General features: G+C 45.8%; 31 non-coding genes across 31 annotated transcripts; all 31 read left to right on the plus strand.

The window, feature by feature from the left end:
* The first annotated feature begins 176 nt into the window (after positions 1-176).
* On the plus strand, positions 177-258 carry trnas-gcu (transfer RNA serine (anticodon GCU)). Its single transcript has one exon. It is a non-coding gene; the product is annotated as a tRNA-Ser (tRNA).
* A 295-nt stretch (positions 259-553) lies between these two features.
* On the plus strand, positions 554-635 carry trnas-gcu (transfer RNA serine (anticodon GCU)). Its single transcript has one exon. It is a non-coding gene; the product is annotated as a tRNA-Ser (tRNA).
* Positions 636-769: 134 nt separating this feature from the next.
* On the plus strand, positions 770-851 carry trnas-gcu (transfer RNA serine (anticodon GCU)). The gene has a single exon. It is a non-coding gene; the product is annotated as a tRNA-Ser (tRNA).
* A 295-nt stretch (positions 852-1,146) lies between these two features.
* On the plus strand, positions 1,147-1,228 carry trnas-gcu (transfer RNA serine (anticodon GCU)). Its single transcript has one exon. It is a non-coding gene; the product is annotated as a tRNA-Ser (tRNA).
* Positions 1,229-1,955: 727 nt separating this feature from the next.
* On the plus strand, positions 1,956-2,037 carry trnas-gcu (transfer RNA serine (anticodon GCU)). Its single transcript has one exon. It is a non-coding gene; the product is annotated as a tRNA-Ser (tRNA).
* A 672-nt stretch (positions 2,038-2,709) lies between these two features.
* trnas-gcu (transfer RNA serine (anticodon GCU)) lies at positions 2,710-2,791 on the plus strand. The gene has a single exon. It is a non-coding gene; the product is annotated as a tRNA-Ser (tRNA).
* A 295-nt stretch (positions 2,792-3,086) lies between these two features.
* trnas-gcu (transfer RNA serine (anticodon GCU)) lies at positions 3,087-3,168 on the plus strand. The gene has a single exon. It is a non-coding gene; the product is annotated as a tRNA-Ser (tRNA).
* A 511-nt stretch (positions 3,169-3,679) lies between these two features.
* On the plus strand, positions 3,680-3,761 carry trnas-gcu (transfer RNA serine (anticodon GCU)). Its single transcript has one exon. It is a non-coding gene; the product is annotated as a tRNA-Ser (tRNA).
* A 672-nt stretch (positions 3,762-4,433) lies between these two features.
* trnas-gcu (transfer RNA serine (anticodon GCU)) lies at positions 4,434-4,515 on the plus strand. Its single transcript has one exon. It is a non-coding gene; the product is annotated as a tRNA-Ser (tRNA).
* A 295-nt stretch (positions 4,516-4,810) lies between these two features.
* On the plus strand, positions 4,811-4,892 carry trnas-gcu (transfer RNA serine (anticodon GCU)). Its single transcript has one exon. It is a non-coding gene; the product is annotated as a tRNA-Ser (tRNA).
* Positions 4,893-5,403: 511 nt separating this feature from the next.
* On the plus strand, positions 5,404-5,485 carry trnas-gcu (transfer RNA serine (anticodon GCU)). The gene has a single exon. It is a non-coding gene; the product is annotated as a tRNA-Ser (tRNA).
* Positions 5,486-6,373: 888 nt separating this feature from the next.
* Positions 6,374-6,455, plus strand: trnas-gcu (transfer RNA serine (anticodon GCU)). Its single transcript has one exon. It is a non-coding gene; the product is annotated as a tRNA-Ser (tRNA).
* A 672-nt stretch (positions 6,456-7,127) lies between these two features.
* trnas-gcu (transfer RNA serine (anticodon GCU)) lies at positions 7,128-7,209 on the plus strand. Its single transcript has one exon. It is a non-coding gene; the product is annotated as a tRNA-Ser (tRNA).
* Positions 7,210-7,504: 295 nt separating this feature from the next.
* trnas-gcu (transfer RNA serine (anticodon GCU)) lies at positions 7,505-7,586 on the plus strand. Its single transcript has one exon. It is a non-coding gene; the product is annotated as a tRNA-Ser (tRNA).
* Positions 7,587-8,097: 511 nt separating this feature from the next.
* trnas-gcu (transfer RNA serine (anticodon GCU)) lies at positions 8,098-8,179 on the plus strand. Its single transcript has one exon. It is a non-coding gene; the product is annotated as a tRNA-Ser (tRNA).
* Positions 8,180-8,313: 134 nt separating this feature from the next.
* trnas-gcu (transfer RNA serine (anticodon GCU)) lies at positions 8,314-8,395 on the plus strand. Its single transcript has one exon. It is a non-coding gene; the product is annotated as a tRNA-Ser (tRNA).
* A 511-nt stretch (positions 8,396-8,906) lies between these two features.
* Positions 8,907-8,988, plus strand: trnas-gcu (transfer RNA serine (anticodon GCU)). The gene has a single exon. It is a non-coding gene; the product is annotated as a tRNA-Ser (tRNA).
* Positions 8,989-9,283: 295 nt separating this feature from the next.
* Positions 9,284-9,365, plus strand: trnas-gcu (transfer RNA serine (anticodon GCU)). The gene has a single exon. It is a non-coding gene; the product is annotated as a tRNA-Ser (tRNA).
* An 888-nt stretch (positions 9,366-10,253) lies between these two features.
* Positions 10,254-10,335, plus strand: trnas-gcu (transfer RNA serine (anticodon GCU)). Its single transcript has one exon. It is a non-coding gene; the product is annotated as a tRNA-Ser (tRNA).
* A 727-nt stretch (positions 10,336-11,062) lies between these two features.
* On the plus strand, positions 11,063-11,144 carry trnas-gcu (transfer RNA serine (anticodon GCU)). Its single transcript has one exon. It is a non-coding gene; the product is annotated as a tRNA-Ser (tRNA).
* Positions 11,145-11,816: 672 nt separating this feature from the next.
* On the plus strand, positions 11,817-11,898 carry trnas-gcu (transfer RNA serine (anticodon GCU)). Its single transcript has one exon. It is a non-coding gene; the product is annotated as a tRNA-Ser (tRNA).
* Positions 11,899-12,193: 295 nt separating this feature from the next.
* trnas-gcu (transfer RNA serine (anticodon GCU)) lies at positions 12,194-12,275 on the plus strand. The gene has a single exon. It is a non-coding gene; the product is annotated as a tRNA-Ser (tRNA).
* A 727-nt stretch (positions 12,276-13,002) lies between these two features.
* On the plus strand, positions 13,003-13,084 carry trnas-gcu (transfer RNA serine (anticodon GCU)). The gene has a single exon. It is a non-coding gene; the product is annotated as a tRNA-Ser (tRNA).
* A 295-nt stretch (positions 13,085-13,379) lies between these two features.
* Positions 13,380-13,461, plus strand: trnas-gcu (transfer RNA serine (anticodon GCU)). The gene has a single exon. It is a non-coding gene; the product is annotated as a tRNA-Ser (tRNA).
* Positions 13,462-13,595: 134 nt separating this feature from the next.
* trnas-gcu (transfer RNA serine (anticodon GCU)) lies at positions 13,596-13,677 on the plus strand. Its single transcript has one exon. It is a non-coding gene; the product is annotated as a tRNA-Ser (tRNA).
* Positions 13,678-14,188: 511 nt separating this feature from the next.
* trnas-gcu (transfer RNA serine (anticodon GCU)) lies at positions 14,189-14,270 on the plus strand. The gene has a single exon. It is a non-coding gene; the product is annotated as a tRNA-Ser (tRNA).
* A 295-nt stretch (positions 14,271-14,565) lies between these two features.
* On the plus strand, positions 14,566-14,647 carry trnas-gcu (transfer RNA serine (anticodon GCU)). The gene has a single exon. It is a non-coding gene; the product is annotated as a tRNA-Ser (tRNA).
* Positions 14,648-14,942: 295 nt separating this feature from the next.
* On the plus strand, positions 14,943-15,024 carry trnas-gcu (transfer RNA serine (anticodon GCU)). The gene has a single exon. It is a non-coding gene; the product is annotated as a tRNA-Ser (tRNA).
* A 295-nt stretch (positions 15,025-15,319) lies between these two features.
* trnas-gcu (transfer RNA serine (anticodon GCU)) lies at positions 15,320-15,401 on the plus strand. Its single transcript has one exon. It is a non-coding gene; the product is annotated as a tRNA-Ser (tRNA).
* Positions 15,402-15,912: 511 nt separating this feature from the next.
* Positions 15,913-15,994, plus strand: trnas-gcu (transfer RNA serine (anticodon GCU)). Its single transcript has one exon. It is a non-coding gene; the product is annotated as a tRNA-Ser (tRNA).
* Positions 15,995-16,721: 727 nt separating this feature from the next.
* Positions 16,722-16,803, plus strand: trnas-gcu (transfer RNA serine (anticodon GCU)). Its single transcript has one exon. It is a non-coding gene; the product is annotated as a tRNA-Ser (tRNA).
* Positions 16,804-17,283: the final 480 nt, after the last annotated feature.

The raw sequence follows: 17,283 nt of genomic DNA on the forward strand, positions 1-17,283 counted from the left end.
AAAACTTTCCACTCATTGTGACTCAGTGACGAGGTGGCCGAGTGGTTATGGCGATGGACTGCTGACACATTGTGCTTGGGATATTTGATGCCCTATCTCACAACTGCCACAAATAATCAGCAATGTGAAACCTCGATAACTTTCCGTCAGAAAACATTCCACTGAATGTGCCCAGTGACGAGGTGGCCGAGTGGTTAAGGCGATGGACTGCTAATCCATTGTGCTCTGCACGCGTGGGTTCGAATCCCATCCTCGTCGATTGCATTTGCAAAGGGTGTCATCTCTTTCCAAAGATACAGTATCGTTAAGGGGCCTATTTTGACCTCGTAACTGCTAAAGATAATCAGTAATGTCAAAGCTCAATGCTTTTCCTTTGGAAAACTTTCCACTCATTGTGACTCAGTGACGAGGTGGCCGAGTGGTTATGGCGATGGACTGCTGACACATTGTGCTTGGGATATTTGATGCCCTATCTCACAACTGCCACAAATAATCAGCAATGTGAAACCTTGATAACTTTCCGTCAGAAAACATTCCACATAATGTGCCCAGTGACGAGGTGGCCGAGTGGTTAAGGCGATGGACTGCTAATCCATTGTGCTCTGCACGCGTGGGTTCGAATCCCATCCTCGTCGATTCTATTCTTTCCGAAGATGCACTATCATTAAGGGCCATGTTTTCACCTATCTCATAACTGCTACTATATAATAACTGACATCAAACCTCAGCGGTTTTCTATTGGAAAACTTTCCACTCGCCGTGAGTCACTGACGAGGTGGCCGAGTGGTTAAGGCGATGGACTGCTAATCCATTGTGCTCTGCACGCGTGGGTTCGAATCCCATCCTCGTCGATTGCATTTGCAAAGGGTGTCATCTCTTTCCAAAGATACAGTATCGTTAAGGGGCATATTTTGACCTCGTAACTGCTAAAGATAATCAGTAATGTCAAAGCTCAATGCTTTTCCTTTGGAAAACTTTCCACTCATTGTGACTCAGTGACGAGGTGGCCGAGTGGTTATGGCGATGGACTGCTGACACATTGTGCTTGGGATATTTGATGCCCTATCTCACAACTGCCACAAATAATCAGCAATGTGAAACCTCGATAACTTTCCGTCAGAAAACATTCCACATAATGTGCCCAGTGACGAGGTGGCCGAGTGGTTAAGGCGATGGACTGCTAATCCATTGTGCTCTGCACGCGTGGGTTCGAATCCCATCCTCGTCGATTCTATTCTTTCCGAAGATGCACTATAATTAAGGGCCATGTTTTCACCTATCTCATAACTGCTACTATATAATAACTGACATCAAACCTCAGCGGTTTTCTATTGGAAAACTTTCCACTCGCCGTGAGTCACTGAGGAGGTGGCCGAGTGGTTAAGGCGATGGACTGCTAATCCATTGTGCTCTGCACGCGTGGGTTCGAATCCCATCCTCGTCGATTGCATTTGCAAAGGGTGTCATCTCTTTCCAAAGATACAGTATCGTTAAGGGGCATATTTTGACCTCGTAACTGCTAAAGATAATCAGTAATGTCAAAGCTCAATGCTTTTCCTTTGGAAAACTTTCCACTCATTGTGACTCAGTGACGAGGTGGCCGAGTGGTTATGGCGATGGACTGCTGACACATTGTGCTTGGGATATTTGATGCCCTATCTCACAACTGCCACAAATAATCAGCAATGTGAAACCTCGATAACTTTCCGTCAGAAAACATTCCACATAATGTGCCCAGTGACGAGGTGGCCGAGTGGTTAAGGCGATGGACTGCTAATCCATTGTGCTCTGCACGCGTGGGTTCGAATCCCTTCCTCGTCGATTCTATTCTTTCCGAAGATGCACTATCATTAAGGGCCATGTTTTCACCTATCTCATAACTGCTACTATATAATAACTGACATCAAACCTCAGCGGTTTTCTATTGGAAAACTTTCCACTCGCCGTGAGTCACTGACGAGGTGGCCGAGTGGTTAAGGCGATGGACTGCTAATCCATTGTGCTCTGCACGCGTGGGTTCGAATCCCATCCTCGTCGATTGCATTTGCAAAGAGTGTCATCTCTTTCCAAAGATACAGTATCGTTAAGGGGCATATTTTGACCTCGTAACTGCTAAAGATAATCAGTAATGTCAAAGCTCAAAGCCTTTCCTTTGGAAAACTTTCCACTCATTGTGACTCAGTGACGAGGTGGCCGAGTGGTTATGGCGATGGACTGCTGACACATTGTGCTTGGGATATTTGATGCCCTATCTCACAACTGCCACAAATAATCAGCAATGTGAAACCTCGATAACTTTCCGTCAGAAAACATTCCACTGAATGTGCCCAGTGACGAGGTGGCCGAGTGGTTAAGGCGATGGACTGCTAATCCATTGTGCTCTGCACGCGTGGGTTCAAATCCCATCCTCGTCGATTGCATTTGCAAAGGGTGTCATCTCTTTCCAAAGATACAGTATCGTTAAGGGGCATATTTTGACCTCGTAACTGCTAAAGATAATCAGTAATGTCAAAGCTCAATGCTTTTCCTTTGGAAAACTTTCCACTCATTGTGACTCAGTGATGAGGTGGCCGAGTGGTTATGGCGATGGACTGCTGACACATTGTGCTTGGGATATTTGATGCCCTATCTCACAACTGCCACAAATAATCAGCAATGTGAAACCTCGATAACTTTCCGTCAGAAAACATTCCACTGAATGTGCCCAGTGACGAGGTGGCCGAGTGGTTAAGGCGATGGACTGCTAATCCATTGTGCTCTGCACGCGTGGGTTCGAATCCCATCCTCGTCGATTGCATTTGCAAAGGGTGTCATCTCTTTCCAAAGATACAGTATCGTTAAGGGGCATATTTTGACCTCGTAACTGCTAAAGATAATCAGTAATGTCAAAGCTCAATGCTTTTCCTTTGGAAAACTTTCCACTCATTGTGACTCAGTGATGAGGTGGCCGAGTGGTTATGGCGATGGACTGCTGACACATTGTGCTTGGGATATTTGATGCCCTATCTCACAACTGCCACAAATAATCAGCAATGTGAAACCTCGATAACTTTCCGTCAGAAAACATTCCACTGAATGTGCCCAGTGACGAGGTGGCCGAGTGGTTAAGGCGATGGACTGCTAATCCATTGTGCTCTGCACGCGTGGGTTCGAATCCCATCCTCGTCGATTGCATTTGCAAAGGGTGTCATCTCTTTCCAAAGATACAGTATCGTTAAGGGGCATATTTTGACCTCGTAACTGCTAAAGATAATCAGTAATGTCAAAGCTCAATGCTTTTCCTTTGGAAAACTTTCCACTCATTGTGACTCAGTGACGAGGTGGCCGAGTGGTTATGGCGATGGACTGCTGACACATTGTGCTTGGGATATTTGATGCCCTATCTCACAACTGCCACAAATAATCAGCAATGTGAAACCTCGATAACTTTCCGTCAGAAAACATTCCACTGAATGTGCCCAGTGACGAGGTGGGCGAGTGGTTAAGGCGATGGACTGCTAATCCATTGTGCTCTGCACGCGTGGGTTCGAATCCCATCCTCGTCGATTCTATTCTTTCCGAAGATGCACTATCATTAAGGGCCATGTTTTCACCTATCTCATAACTGCTACTATATAATAACTGACATCAAACCTCAGCGGTTTTCTATTGGAAAACTTTCCACTCGCCGTGAGTCACTGACGAGGTGGCCGAGTGGTTAAGGCGATGGACTGCTAATCCATTGTGCTCTGCACGCGTGGGTTCGAATCCCATCCTCGTCGATTGCATTTGCAAAGAGTGTCATCTCTTTCCAAAGATACAGTATCGTTAAGGGGCATATTTTGACCTCGTAACTGCTAAAGATAATCAGTAATGTCAAAGCTCAAAGCCTTTCCTTTGGAAAACTTTCCACTCATTGTGACTCAGTGACGAGGTGGCCGAGTGGTTATGGCGATGGACTGCTGACACATTGTGCTTGGGATATTTGATGCCCTATCTCACAACTGCCACAAATAATCAGCAATGTGAAACCTCGATAACTTTCCGTCAGAAAACATTCCACTGAATGTGCCCAGTGACGAGGTGGCCGAGTGGTTAAGGCGATGGACTGCTAATCCATTGTGCTCTGCACGCGTGGGTTCAAATCCCATCCTCGTCGATTGCATTTGCAAAGGGTGTCATCTCTTTCCAAAGATACAGTATCGTTAAGGGGCATATTTTGACCTCGTAACTGCTAAAGATAATCAGTAATGTCAAAGCTCAATGCTTTTCCTTTGGAAAACTTTCCACTCATTGTGACTCAGTGATGAGGTGGCCGAGTGGTTATGGCGATGGACTGCTGACACATTGTGCTTGGGATATTTGATGCCCTATCTCACAACTGCCACAAATAATCAGCAATGTGAAACCTCGATAACTTTCCGTCAGAAAACATTCCACTGAATGTGCCCAGTGACGAGGTGGCCGAGTGGTTAAGGCGATGGACTGCTAATCCATTGTGCTCTGCACGCGTGGGTTCGAATCCCATCCTCGTCGATTGCATTTGCAAAGGGTGTCATCTCTTTCCAAAGATACAGTATCGTTAAGGGGCATATTTTGACCTCGTAACTGCTAAAGATAATCAGTAATGTCAAAGCTCAATGCTTTTCCTTTGGAAAACTTTCCACTCATTGTGACTCAGTGATGAGGTGGCCGAGTGGTTATGGCGATGGACTGCTGACACATTGTGCTTGGGATATTTGATGCCCTATCTCACAACTGCCACAAATAATCAGCAATGTGAAACCTCGATAACTTTCCGTCAGAAAACATTCCACTGAATGTGCCCAGTGACGAGGTGGCCGAGTGGTTAAGGCGATGGACTGCTAATCCATTGTGCTCTGCACGCGTGGGTTCGAATCCCATCCTCGTCGATTGCATTTGCAAAGGGTGTCATCTCTTTCCAAAGATACAGTATCGTTAAGGGGCATATTTTGACCTCGTAACTGCTAAAGATAATCAGTAATGTCAAAGCTCAATGCTTTTCCTTTGGAAAACTTTCCACTCATTGTGACTCAGTGACGAGGTGGCCGAGTGGTTATGGCGATGGACTGCTGACACATTGTGCTTGGGATATTTGATGCCCTATCTCACAACTGCCACAAATAATCAGCAATGTGAAACCTCGATAACTTTCCGTCAGAAAACATTCCACTGAATGTGCCCAGTGACGAGGTGGGCGAGTGGTTAAGGCGATGGACTGCTAATCCATTGTGCTCTGCACGCGTGGGTTCGAATCCCATCCTCGTCGATTCTATTCTTTCCGAAGATGCACTATCATTAAGGGCCATGTTTTCACCTATCTCATAACTGCTACTATATAATAACTGACATCAAACCTCAGCGGTTTTCTATTGGAAAACTTTCCACTCGCCGTGAGTCACTGACGAGGTGGCCGAGTGGTTAAGGCGATGGACTGCTAATCCATTGTGCTCTGCACGCGTGGGTTCGAATCCCATCCTCGTCGATTGCATTTGCAAAGAGTGTCATCTCTTTCCAAAGATACAGTATCATTAAGGGGCATATTTTGACCTCGTAACTGCTAAAGATAATCAGTAATGTCAAAGCTCATTGCTTTTCCTTTGGAAAACTTTCCACTCATTGTGACTCAGTGACGAGGTGGCCGAGTGGTTATGGCGATGGACTGCTGACACATTGTGCTTGGGATATTTGATGCCCTATCTCACAACTGCCACAAATAATCAGCAATGTGAAACCTCGATAACTTTCCGTCAGAAAACATTCCACATAATGTGCCCAGTGACGAGGTGGCCGAGTGGTTAAGGCGATGGACTGCTAATCCATTGTGCTCTGCACGCGTGGGTTCGAATCCCTTCCTCGTCGATTCTATTCTTTCCGAAGATGCACTATCATTAAGGGCCATGTTTTCACCTATCTCATAACTGCTACTATATAATAACTGACATCAAACCTCAGCGGTTTTCTATTGGAAAACTTTCCACTCGCCGTGAGTCACTGACAAGGTGGCCGAGTGGTTAAGGCGATGGACTGCTAATCCATTGTGCTCTGCACGCGTGGGTTCGAATCCCATCCTCGTCGATTGCATTTGCAAAGAGTGTCATCTCTTTCCAAAGATACAGTATCGTTAAGTGGCATATTTTGACCTCGTAACTGCTAAAGATAATCAGTAATGTCAAAGCTCAATGCCTTTCCTTTGGAAAACTTTCCACTCATTGTGACTCAGTGACGAGGTGGCCGAGTGGTTATGGCGATGGACTGCTGACACATTGTGCTTGGGATATTTGATGCCCTATCTCACAACTACCACAAATAATCAGCAATGTGAAACCTCGATAACTTTCCGTCAGAAAACATTCCACTGAATGTGCCCAGTGACGAGGTGGCCGAGTGGTTAAGGCGATGGACTGCTAATCCATTGTGCTCTGCACGCGTGGGTTCGAATCCCATCCTCGTCGATTGCATTTGCAAAGGGTGTCATCTCTTTCCAAAGATACAGTATCGTTAAGGGGCATATTTTGACCTCGTAACTGCTAAAGATAATCAGTAATGTCAAAGCTCAATGCTTTTCCTTTGGAAAACTTTCCACTCATTGTGACTCAGTGACGAGGTGGCCGAGTGGTTATGGCGATGGACTGCTGACACATTGTGCTTGGGATATTTGATGCCCTATCTCACAACTGCCACAAATAATCAGCAATGTGAAACCTCGATAACTTTCCGTCAGAAAACATTCCACTGAATGTGCCCAGTGACGAGGTGGCCGAGTGGTTAAGGCGATGGACTGCTAATCCATTGTGCTCTGCACGCGTGGGTTCGAATCCCATCCTTGTCGATTGCATTTGCAAAGGGTGTCATCTCTTTCCAAAGATACAGTATCGTTAAGGGGTGTATTTTGACCTCGTAACTGCTAAAGATAATCAGTAATGTCAAAGCTCAATGCTTTTCCTTTGGAAAACTTTCCACTCATTGTGACTCAGTGACGAGGTGGCCGAGTGGTTATGGCGATGGACTGCTGACACATTGTGCTTGGGATATTTGATGCCCTATCTCACAACTGCCACAAATAATCAGCAATGTGAAACCTCGATAACTTTCCGTCAGAAAACATTCCACATAATGTGCCCAGTGACGAGGTGGCCGAGTGGTTAAGGCGATGGACTGCTAATCCATTGTGCTCTGCACGCGTGGGTTCGAATCCCATCCTCGTCGATTGCATTTGCAAAGGGTGTCATCTCTTTCCAAAGATACAGTATCGTTAAGGGGCGTATTTTGACCTCGTAACTGCTAAAGATAATCAGTAATGTCAAAGCTCAATGCTTTTCATTTGGAAAACTTTCCACTCATTGTGACTCAGTGACGAGGTGGCCGAGTGGTTATGGCGATGGACTGCTGACACATTGTGCTTGGGATATTTGATGCCCTATCTCACAACTGCCACAAATAATCAGCAATGTGAAACCTCGATAACTTTCCGTCAGAAAACATTCCACATAATGTGCCCAGTGACGAGGTGGCCGAGTGGTTAAGGCGATGGACTGCTAATCCATTGTGCTCTGCACGCGTGGGTTCGAATCCCATCCTCGTCGATTCTATTCTTTCCGAAGATGCACTATCATTAAGGGCCATGTTTTCACCTATCTCATAACTGCTACTATATAATAACTGACATCAAACCTCAGCGGTTTTCTATTGGAAAACTTTCCACTCGCCGTGAGTCACTGAGGAGGTGGCCGAGTGGTTAAGGCGATGGACTGCTAATCCATTGTGCTCTGCACGCGTGGGTTCGAATCCCATCCTCGTCGATTGCATTTGCAAAGAGTGTCATCTCTTTCCAAAGATACAGTATCGTTAAGGGGCATATTTTGACCTCGTAACTGCTAAAGATAATCAGTAATGTCAAAGCTCAAAGCCTTTCCTTTGGAAAACTTTCCACTCATTGTGACTCAGTGACGAGGTGGCCGAGTGGTTATGGCGATGGACTGCTGACACATTGTGCTTGGGATATTTGATGCCCTATCTCACAACTGCCACAAATAATCAGCAATGTGAAACCTCGATAACTTTCCGTCAGAAAACATTCCACTGAATGTGCCCAGTGACGAGGTGGCCGAGTGGTTAAGGCGATGGACTGCTAATCCATTGTGCTCTGCACGCGTGGGTTCGAATCCCATCCTCGTCGATTCTATTCTTTCCGAAGATGCACTATCATTAAGGGCCATGTTTTCACCTATCTCATAACTGCTACTATATAATGACTGACATCAAACCTCAGCGGTTTTCTATTGGAAAACTTTCCACTCGCCGTGAGTCACTGACGAGGTGGCCGAGTGGTTAAGGCGATGGACTGCTAATCCATTGTGCTCTGCACGCGTGGGTTCGAATCCCATCCTCGTCGATTGCATTTGCAAAGAGTGTCATCTCTTTCCAAAGATACAGTATCATTAAGGGGCATATTTTGACCTCGTAACTGCTAAAGATAATCAGTAATGTCAAAGCTCATTGCTTTTCCTTTGGAAAACTTTCCACTCATTGTGACTCAGTGACGAGGTGGCCGAGTGGTTATGGCGATGGACTGCTGACACATTGTGCTTGGGATATTTGATGCCCTATCTCACAACTGCCACAAATAATCAGCAATGTGAAACCTCGATAACTTTCCGTCAGAAAACATTCCACATAATGTGCCCAGTGACGAGGTGGCCGAGTGGTTAAGGCGATGGACTGCTAATCCATTGTGCTCTGCACGCGTGGGTTCGAATCCCTTCCTCGTCGATTCTATTCTTTCCGAAGATGCACTATCATTAAGGGCCATGTTTTCACCTATCTCATAACTGCTACTATATAATAACTGACATCAAACCTCAGCGGTTTTCTATTGGAAAACTTTCCACTCGCCGTGAGTCACTGACGAGGTGGCCGAGTGGTTAAGGCGATGGACTGCTAATCCATTGTGCTCTGCACGCGTGGGTTCGAATCCCATCCTCGTCGATTGCATTTGCAAAGAGTGTCATCTCTTTCCAAAGATACAGTATCGTTAAGGGGCATATTTTGACCTCGTAACTGCTAAAGATAATCAGTAATGTCAAAGCTCAATGCCTTTCCTTTGGAAAACTTTCCACTCATTGTGACTCAGTGACGAGGTGGCCGAGTGGTTATGGCGATGGACTGCTGACACATTGTGCTTGGGATATTTGATGCCCTATCTCACAACTACCACAAATAATCAGCAATGTGAAACCTCGATAACTTTCCGTCAGAAAACATTCCACTGAATGTGCCCAGTGACGAGGTGGCCGAGTGGTTAAGGCGATGGACTGCTAATCCATTGTGCTCTGCACGCGTGGGTTCGAATCCCATCCTCGTCGATTGCATTTGCAAAGGGTGTCATCTCTTTCCAAAGATACAGTATCGTTAAGGGGCATATTTTGACCTCGTAACTGCTAAAGATAATCAGTAATGTCAAAGCTCAATGCTTTTCCTTTGGAAAACTTTCCACTCATTGTGACTCAGTGACGAGGTGGCCGAGTGGTTATGGCGATGGACTGCTGACACATTGTGCTTGGGATATTTGATGCCCTATCTCACAACTGCCACAAATAATCAGCAATGTGAAACCTCGATAACTTTCCGTCAGAAAACATTCCACTGAATGTGCCCAGTGACGAGGTGGCCGAGTGGTTAAGGCGATGGACTGCTAATCCATTGTGCTCTGCACGCGTGGGTTCGAATCCCATCCTTGTCGATTCTATTCTTTCCGAAGATGCACTATCATTAAGGGCCATGTTTTCACCTATCTCATAACTGCTACTATATAATAACTGACATCAAACCTCAGCGGTTTTCTATTGGAAAACTTTCCACTCGCCGTGAGTCACTGAGGAGGTGGCCGAGTGGTTAAGGCGATGGACTGCTAATCCATTGTGCTCTGCACGCGTGGGTTCGAATCCCATCCTCGTCGATTGCATTTGCAAAGGGTGTCATCTCTTTCCAAAGATACAGTATCGTTAAGGGGCGTATTTTGACCTCGTAACTGCTAAAGATAATCAGTAATGTCAAAGCTCAATGCTTTTCCTTTGGAAAACTTTCCACTCATTGTGACTCAGTGACGAGGTGGCCGAGTGGTTATGGCGATGGACTGCTGACACATTGTGCTTGGGATATTTGATGCCCTATCTCACAACTGCCACAAATAATCAGCAATGTGAAACCTCGATAACTTTCCGTCAGAAAACATTCCACATAATGTGCCCAGTGACGAGGTGGCCGAGTGGTTAAGGCGATGGACTGCTAATCCATTGTGCTCTGCACGCGTGGGTTCGAATCCCATCCTCGTCGATTCTATTCTTTCCGAAGATGCACTATCATTAAGGGCCATGTTTTCACCTATCTCATAACTGCTACTATATAATAACTGACATCAAACCTCAGCGGTTTTCTATTGGAAAACTTTCCACTCGCCGTGAGTCACTGAGGAGGTGGCCGAGTGGTTAAGGCGATGGACTGCTAATCCATTGTGCTCTGCACGCGTGGGTTCGAATCCCATCCTCGTCGATTGCATTTGCAAAGGGTGTCATCTCTTTCCAAAGATACAGTATCGTTAAGGGGCATATTTTGACCTCGTAACTGCTAAAGATAATCAGTAATGTCAAAGCTCAATGCTTTTCCTTTGGAAAACTTTCCACTCATTGTGACTCAGTGACGAGGTGGCCGAGTGGTTATGGCGATGGACTGCTGACACATTGTGCTTGGGATATTTGATGCCCTATCTCACAACTGCCACAAATAATCAGCAATGTGAAACCTCGATAACTTTCCGTCAGAAAACATTCCACATAATGTGCCCAGTGACGAGGTGGCCGAGTGGTTAAGGCGATGGACTGCTAATCCATTGTGCTCTGCACGCGTGGGTTCGAATCCCTTCCTCGTCGATTCTATTCTTTCCGAAGATGCACTATCATTAAGGGCCATGTTTTCACCTATCTCATAACTGCTACTATATAATAACTGACATCAAACCTCAGCGGTTTTCTATTGGAAAACTTTCCACTCGCCGTGAGTCACTGACGAGGTGGCCGAGTGGTTAAGGCGATGGACTGCTAATCCATTGTGCTCTGCACGCGTGGGTTCGAATCCCATCCTCGTCGATTGCATTTGCAAAGAGTGTCATCTCTTTCCAAAGATACAGTATCGTTAAGGGGCATATTTTGACCTCGTAACTGCTAAAGATAATCAGTAATGTCAAAGCTCAAAGCCTTTCCTTTGGAAAACTTTCCACTCATTGTGACTCAGTGACGAGGTGGCCGAGTGGTTATGGCGATGGACTGCTGACACATTGTGCTTGGGATATTTGATGCCCTATCTCACAACTGCCACAAATAATCAGCAATGTGAAACCTCGATAACTTTCCGTCAGAAAACATTCCACTGAATGTGCCCAGTGACGAGGTGGCCGAGTGGTTAAGGCGATGGACTGCTAATCCATTGTGCTCTGCACGCGTGGGTTCAAATCCCATCCTCGTCGATTGCATTTGCAAAGGGTGTCATCTCTTTCCAAAGATACAGTATCGTTAAGGGGCATATTTTGACCTCGTAACTGCTAAAGATAATCAGTAATGTCAAAGCTCAATGCTTTTCCTTTGGAAAACTTTCCACTCATTGTGACTCAGTGATGAGGTGGCCGAGTGGTTATGGCGATGGACTGCTGACACATTGTGCTTGGGATATTTGATGCCCTATCTCACAACTGCCACAAATAATCAGCAATGTGAAACCTCGATAACTTTCCGTCAGAAAACATTCCACTGAATGTGCCCAGTGACGAGGTGGCCGAGTGGTTAAGGCGATGGACTGCTAATCCATTGTGCTCTGCACGCGTGGGTTCGAATCCCATCCTCGTCGATTGCATTTGCAAAGGGTGTCATCTCTTTCCAAAGATACAGTATCGTTAAGGGGCGTATTTTGACCTCGTAACTGCTAAAGATAATCAGTAATGTCAAAGCTCAATGCTTTTCATTTGGAAAACTTTCCACTCATTGTGACTCAGTGACGAGGTGGCCGAGTGGTTATGGCGATGGACTGCTGACACATTGTGCTTGGGATATTTGATGCCCTATCTCACAACTGCCACAAATAATCAGCAATGTGAAACCTCGATAACTTTCCGTCAGAAAACATTCCACATAATGTGCCCAGTGACGAGGTGGCCGAGTGGTTAAGGCGATGGACTGCTAATCCATTGTGCTCTGCACGCGTGGGTTCGAATCCCATCCTCGTCGATTCTATTCTTTCCGAAGATGCACTATCATTAAGGGCCATGTTTTCACCTATCTCATAACTGCTACTATATAATAACTGACATCAAACCTCAGCGGTTTTCTATTGGAAAACTTTCCACTCGCCGTGAGTCACTGAGGAGGTGGCCGAGTGGTTAAGGCGATGGACTGCTAATCCATTGTGCTCTGCACGCGTGGGTTCGAATCCCATCCTCGTCGATTGCATTTGCAAAGGGTGTCATCTCTTTCCAAAGATACAGTATCGTTAAGGGGCATATTTTGACCTCGTAACTGCTAAAGATAATCAGTAATGTCAAAGCTCAATGCTTTTCCTTTGGAAAACTTTCCACTCATTGTGACTCAGTGACGAGGTGGCCGAGTGGTTATGGCGATGGACTGCTGACACATTGTGCTTGGGATATTTGATGCCCTATCTCACAACTGCCACAAATAATCAGCAATGTGAAACCTCGATAACTTTCCGTCAGAAAACATTCCACATAATGTGCCCAGTGACGAGGTGGCCGAGTGGTTAAGGCGATGGACTGCTAATCCATTGTGCTCTGCACGCGTGGGTTCGAATCCCTTCCTCGTCGATTCTATTCTTTCCGAAGATGCACTATCATTAAGGGCCATGTTTTCACCTATCTCATAACTGCTACTATATAATAACTGACATCAAACCTCAGCGGTTTTCTATTGGAAAACTTTCCACTCGCCGTGAGTCACTGACGAGGTGGCCGAGTGGTTAAGGCGATGGACTGCTAATCCATTGTGCTCTGCACGCGTGGGTTCGAATCCCATCCTCGTCGATTGCATTTGCAAAGAGTGTCATCTCTTTCCAAAGATACAGTATCGTTAAGGGGCATATTTTGACCTCGTAACTGCTAAAGATAATCAGTAATGTCAAAGCTCAAAGCCTTTCCTTTGGAAAACTTTCCACTCATTGTGACTCAGTGACGAGGTGGCCGAGTGGTTATGGCGATGGACTGCTGACACATTGTGCTTGGGATATTTGATGCCCTATCTCACAACTGCCACAAATAATCAGCAATGTGAAACCTCGATAACTTTCCGTCAGAAAACATTCCACTGAATGTGCCCAGTGACGAGGTGGCCGAGTGGTTAAGGCGATGGACTGCTAATCCATTGTGCTCTGCACGCGTGGGTTCGAATCCCATCCTCGTCGATTCTATTCTTTCCGAAGATGCACTATCATTAAGGGCCATGTTTTCACCTATCTCATAACTGCTACTATATAATGACTGACATCAAACCTCAGCGGTTTTCTATTGGAAAACTTTCCACTCGCCGTGAGTCACTGACGAGGTGGCCGAGTGGTTAAGGCGATGGACTGCTAATCCATTGTGCTCTGCACGCGTGGGTTCGAATCCCATCCTCGTCGATTGCATTTGCAAAGAGTGTCATCTCTTTCCAAAGATACAGTATCATTAAGGGGCATATTTTGACCTCGTAACTGCTAAAGATAATCAGTAATGTCAAAGCTCATTGCTTTTCCTTTGGAAAACTTTCCACTCATTGTGACTCAGTGACGAGGTGGCCGAGTGGTTATGGCGATGGACTGCTGACACATTGTGCTTGGGATATTTGATGCCCTATCTCACAACTGCCACAAATAATCAGCAATGTGAAACCTCGATAACTTTCCGTCAGAAAACATTCCACATAATGTGCCCAGTGACGAGGTGGCCGAGTGGTTAAGGCGATGGACTGCTAATCCATTGTGCTCTGCACGCGTGGGTTCGAATCCCTTCCTCGTCGATTCTATTCTTTCCGAAGATGCACTATCATTAAGGGCCATGTTTTCACCTATCTCATAACTGCTACTATATAATAACTGACATCAAACCTCAGCGGTTTTCTATTGGAAAACTTTCCACTCGCCGTGAGTCACTGACGAGGTGGCCGAGTGGTTAAGGCGATGGACTGCTAATCCATTGTGCTCTGCACGCGTGGGTTCGAATCCCATCCTCGTCGATTGCATTTGCAAAGAGTGTCATCTCTTTCCAAAGATACAGTATCGTTAAGGGGCATATTTTGACCTCGTAACTGCTAAAGATAATCAGTAATGTCAAAGCTCAATGCCTTTCCTTTGGAAAACTTTCCACTCATTGTGACTCAGTGACGAGGTGGCCGAGTGGTTATGGCGATGGACTGCTGACACATTGTGCTTGGGATATTTGATGCCCTATCTCACAACTACCACAAATAATCAGCAATGTGAAACCTCGATAACTTTCCGTCAGAAAACATTCCACTGAATGTGCCCAGTGACGAGGTGGCCGAGTGGTTAAGGCGATGGACTGCTAATCCATTGTGCTCTGCACGCGTGGGTTCGAATCCCATCCTCGTCGATTGCATTTGCAAAGGGTGTCATCTCTTTCCAAAGATACAGTATCGTTAAGGGGCATATTTTGACCTCGTAACTGCTAAAGATAATCAGTAATGTCAAAGCTCAATGCTTTTCCTTTGGAAAACTTTCCACTCATTGTGACTCAGTGACGAGGTGGCCGAGTGGTTATGGCGATGGACTGCTGACACATTGTGCTTGGGATATTTGATGCCCTATCTCACAACTGCCACAAATAATCAGCAATGTGAAACCTCGATAACTTTCCGTCAGAAAACATTCCACTGAATGTGCCCAGTGACGAGGTGGCCGAGTGGTTAAGGCGATGGACTGCTAATCCATTGTGCTCTGCACGCGTGGGTTCGAATCCCATCCTCGTCGATTGCATTTGCAAAGGGTGTCATCTCTTTCCAAAGATACAGTATCGTTAAGGGGCGTATTTTGACCTCGTAACTGCTAAAGATAATCAGTAATGTCAAAGCTCAATGCTTTTCCTTTGGAAAACTTTCCACTCATTGTGACTCAGTGACGAGGTGGCCGAGTGGTTATGGCGATGGACTGCTGACACATTGTGCTTGGGATATTTGATGCCCTATCTCACAACTGCCACAAATAATCAGCAATGTGAAACCTCGATAACTTTCCGTCAGAAAACATTCCACATAATGTGCCCAGTGACGAGGTGGCCGAGTGGTTAAGGCGATGGACTGCTAATCCATTGTGCTCTGCACGCGTGGGTTCGAATCCCATCCTCGTCGATTCTATTCTTTCCGAAGATGCACTATCATTAAGGGCCATGTTTTCACCTATCTCATAACTGCTACTATATAATAACTGACATCAAACCTCAGCGGTTTTCTATTGGAAAACTTTCCACTCGCCGTGAGTCACTGAGGAGGTGGCCGAGTGGTTAAGGCGATGGACTGCTAATCCATTGTGCTCTGCACGCGTGGGTTCGAATCCCATCCTCGTCGATTGCATTTGCAAAGGGTGTCATCTCTTTCCAAAGATACAGTATCGTTAAGGGGCGTATTTTGACCTCGTAACTGCTAAAGATAATCAGTAATGTCAAAGCTCAATGCTTTTCCTTTGGAAAACTTTCCACTCATTGTGACTCAGTGACGAGGTGGCCGAGTGGTTATGGCGATGGACTGCTGACACATTGTGCTTGGGATATTTGATGCCCTATCTCACAACTGCCACAAATAATCAGCAATGTGAAACCTCGATAACTTTCCGTCAGAAAACATTCCACATAATGTGCCCAGTGACGAGGTGGCCGAGTGGTTAAGGCGATGGACTGCTAATCCATTGTGCTCTGCACGCGTGGGTTCGAATCCCATCCTCGTCGATTCTATTCTTTCCGAAGATGCACTATCATTAAGGGCCATGTTTTCACCTATCTCATAACTGCTACTATATAATAACTGACATCAAACCTCAGCGGTTTTCTATTGGAAAACTTTCCACTCGCCGTGAGTCACTGAGGAGGTGGCCGAGTGGTTAAGGCGATGGACTGCTAATCCATTGTGCTCTGCACGCGTGGGTTCGAATCCCATCCTCGTCGATTGCATTTGCAAAGGGTGTCATCTCTTTCCAAAGATACAGTATCGTTAAGGGGCATATTTTGACCTCGTAACTGCTAAAGATAATCAGTAATGTCAAAGCTCAATGCTTTTCCTTTGGAAAACTTTCCACTCATTGTGACTCAGTGACGAGGTGGCCGAGTGGTTATGGCGATGGACTGCTGACACATTGTGCTTGGGATATTTGATGCCCTATCTCACAACTGCCACAAATAATCAGCAATGTGAAACCTCGATAACTTTCCGTCAGAAAACATTCCACATAATGTGCCCAGTGACGAGGTGGCCGAGTGGTTAAGGCGATGGACTGCTAATCCATTGTGCTCTGCACGCGTGGGTTCGAATCCCTTCCTCGTCGATTCTATTCTTTCCGAAGATGCACTATCATTAAGGGCCATGTTTTCACCTATCTCATAACTGCTACTATATAATAACTGACATCAAACCTCAGCGGTTTTCTATTGGAAAACTTTCCACTCGCCGTGAGTCACTGACGAGGTGGCCGAGTGGTTAAGGCGATGGACTGCTAATCCATTGTGCTCTGCACGCGTGGGTTCGAATCCCATCCTCGTCGATTGCATTTGCAAAGAGTGTCATCTCTTTCCAAAGATACAGTATCGTTAAGGGGCATATTTTGACCTCGTAACTGCTAAAGATAATCAGTAATGTCAAAGCTCAAAGCCTTTCCTTTGGAAAACTTTCCACTCATTGTGACTCAAAGACGAGGTGGCCGAGTGGTTATGGCGATGGACTGCTGACACATTGTGCTTGGGATATTTGATGCCCTATCTCACAACTGCCACAAATAATCAGCAATGTGAAACCTCGATAACTTTCCGTCAGAAAACATTCCACTGAATGTGCCCAGTGACGAGGTGGCCGAGTGGTTAAGGCGATGGACTGCTAATCCATTGTGCTCTGCACGCGTGGGTTCAAATCCCATCCTCGTCGATTGCATTTGCAAAGGGTGTCATCTCTTTCCAAAGATACAGTATCGTTAAGGGGCATATTTTGACCTCGTAACTGCTAAAGATAATCAGTAATGTCAAAGCTC

The sequence above is a fragment of the Alosa pseudoharengus genome, unplaced genomic scaffold (assembly GCF_046254945.1).
Source record: "Alosa pseudoharengus isolate Yale_2024_CS ecotype anadromous, Long Island Sound unplaced genomic scaffold, YU_APseudo_1.1 YU_APseudo_1.1_scf_97, whole genome shotgun sequence".
NCBI classification, from domain to species: Eukaryota; Metazoa; Chordata; class Actinopteri; order Clupeiformes; family Clupeidae; genus Alosa; species Alosa pseudoharengus.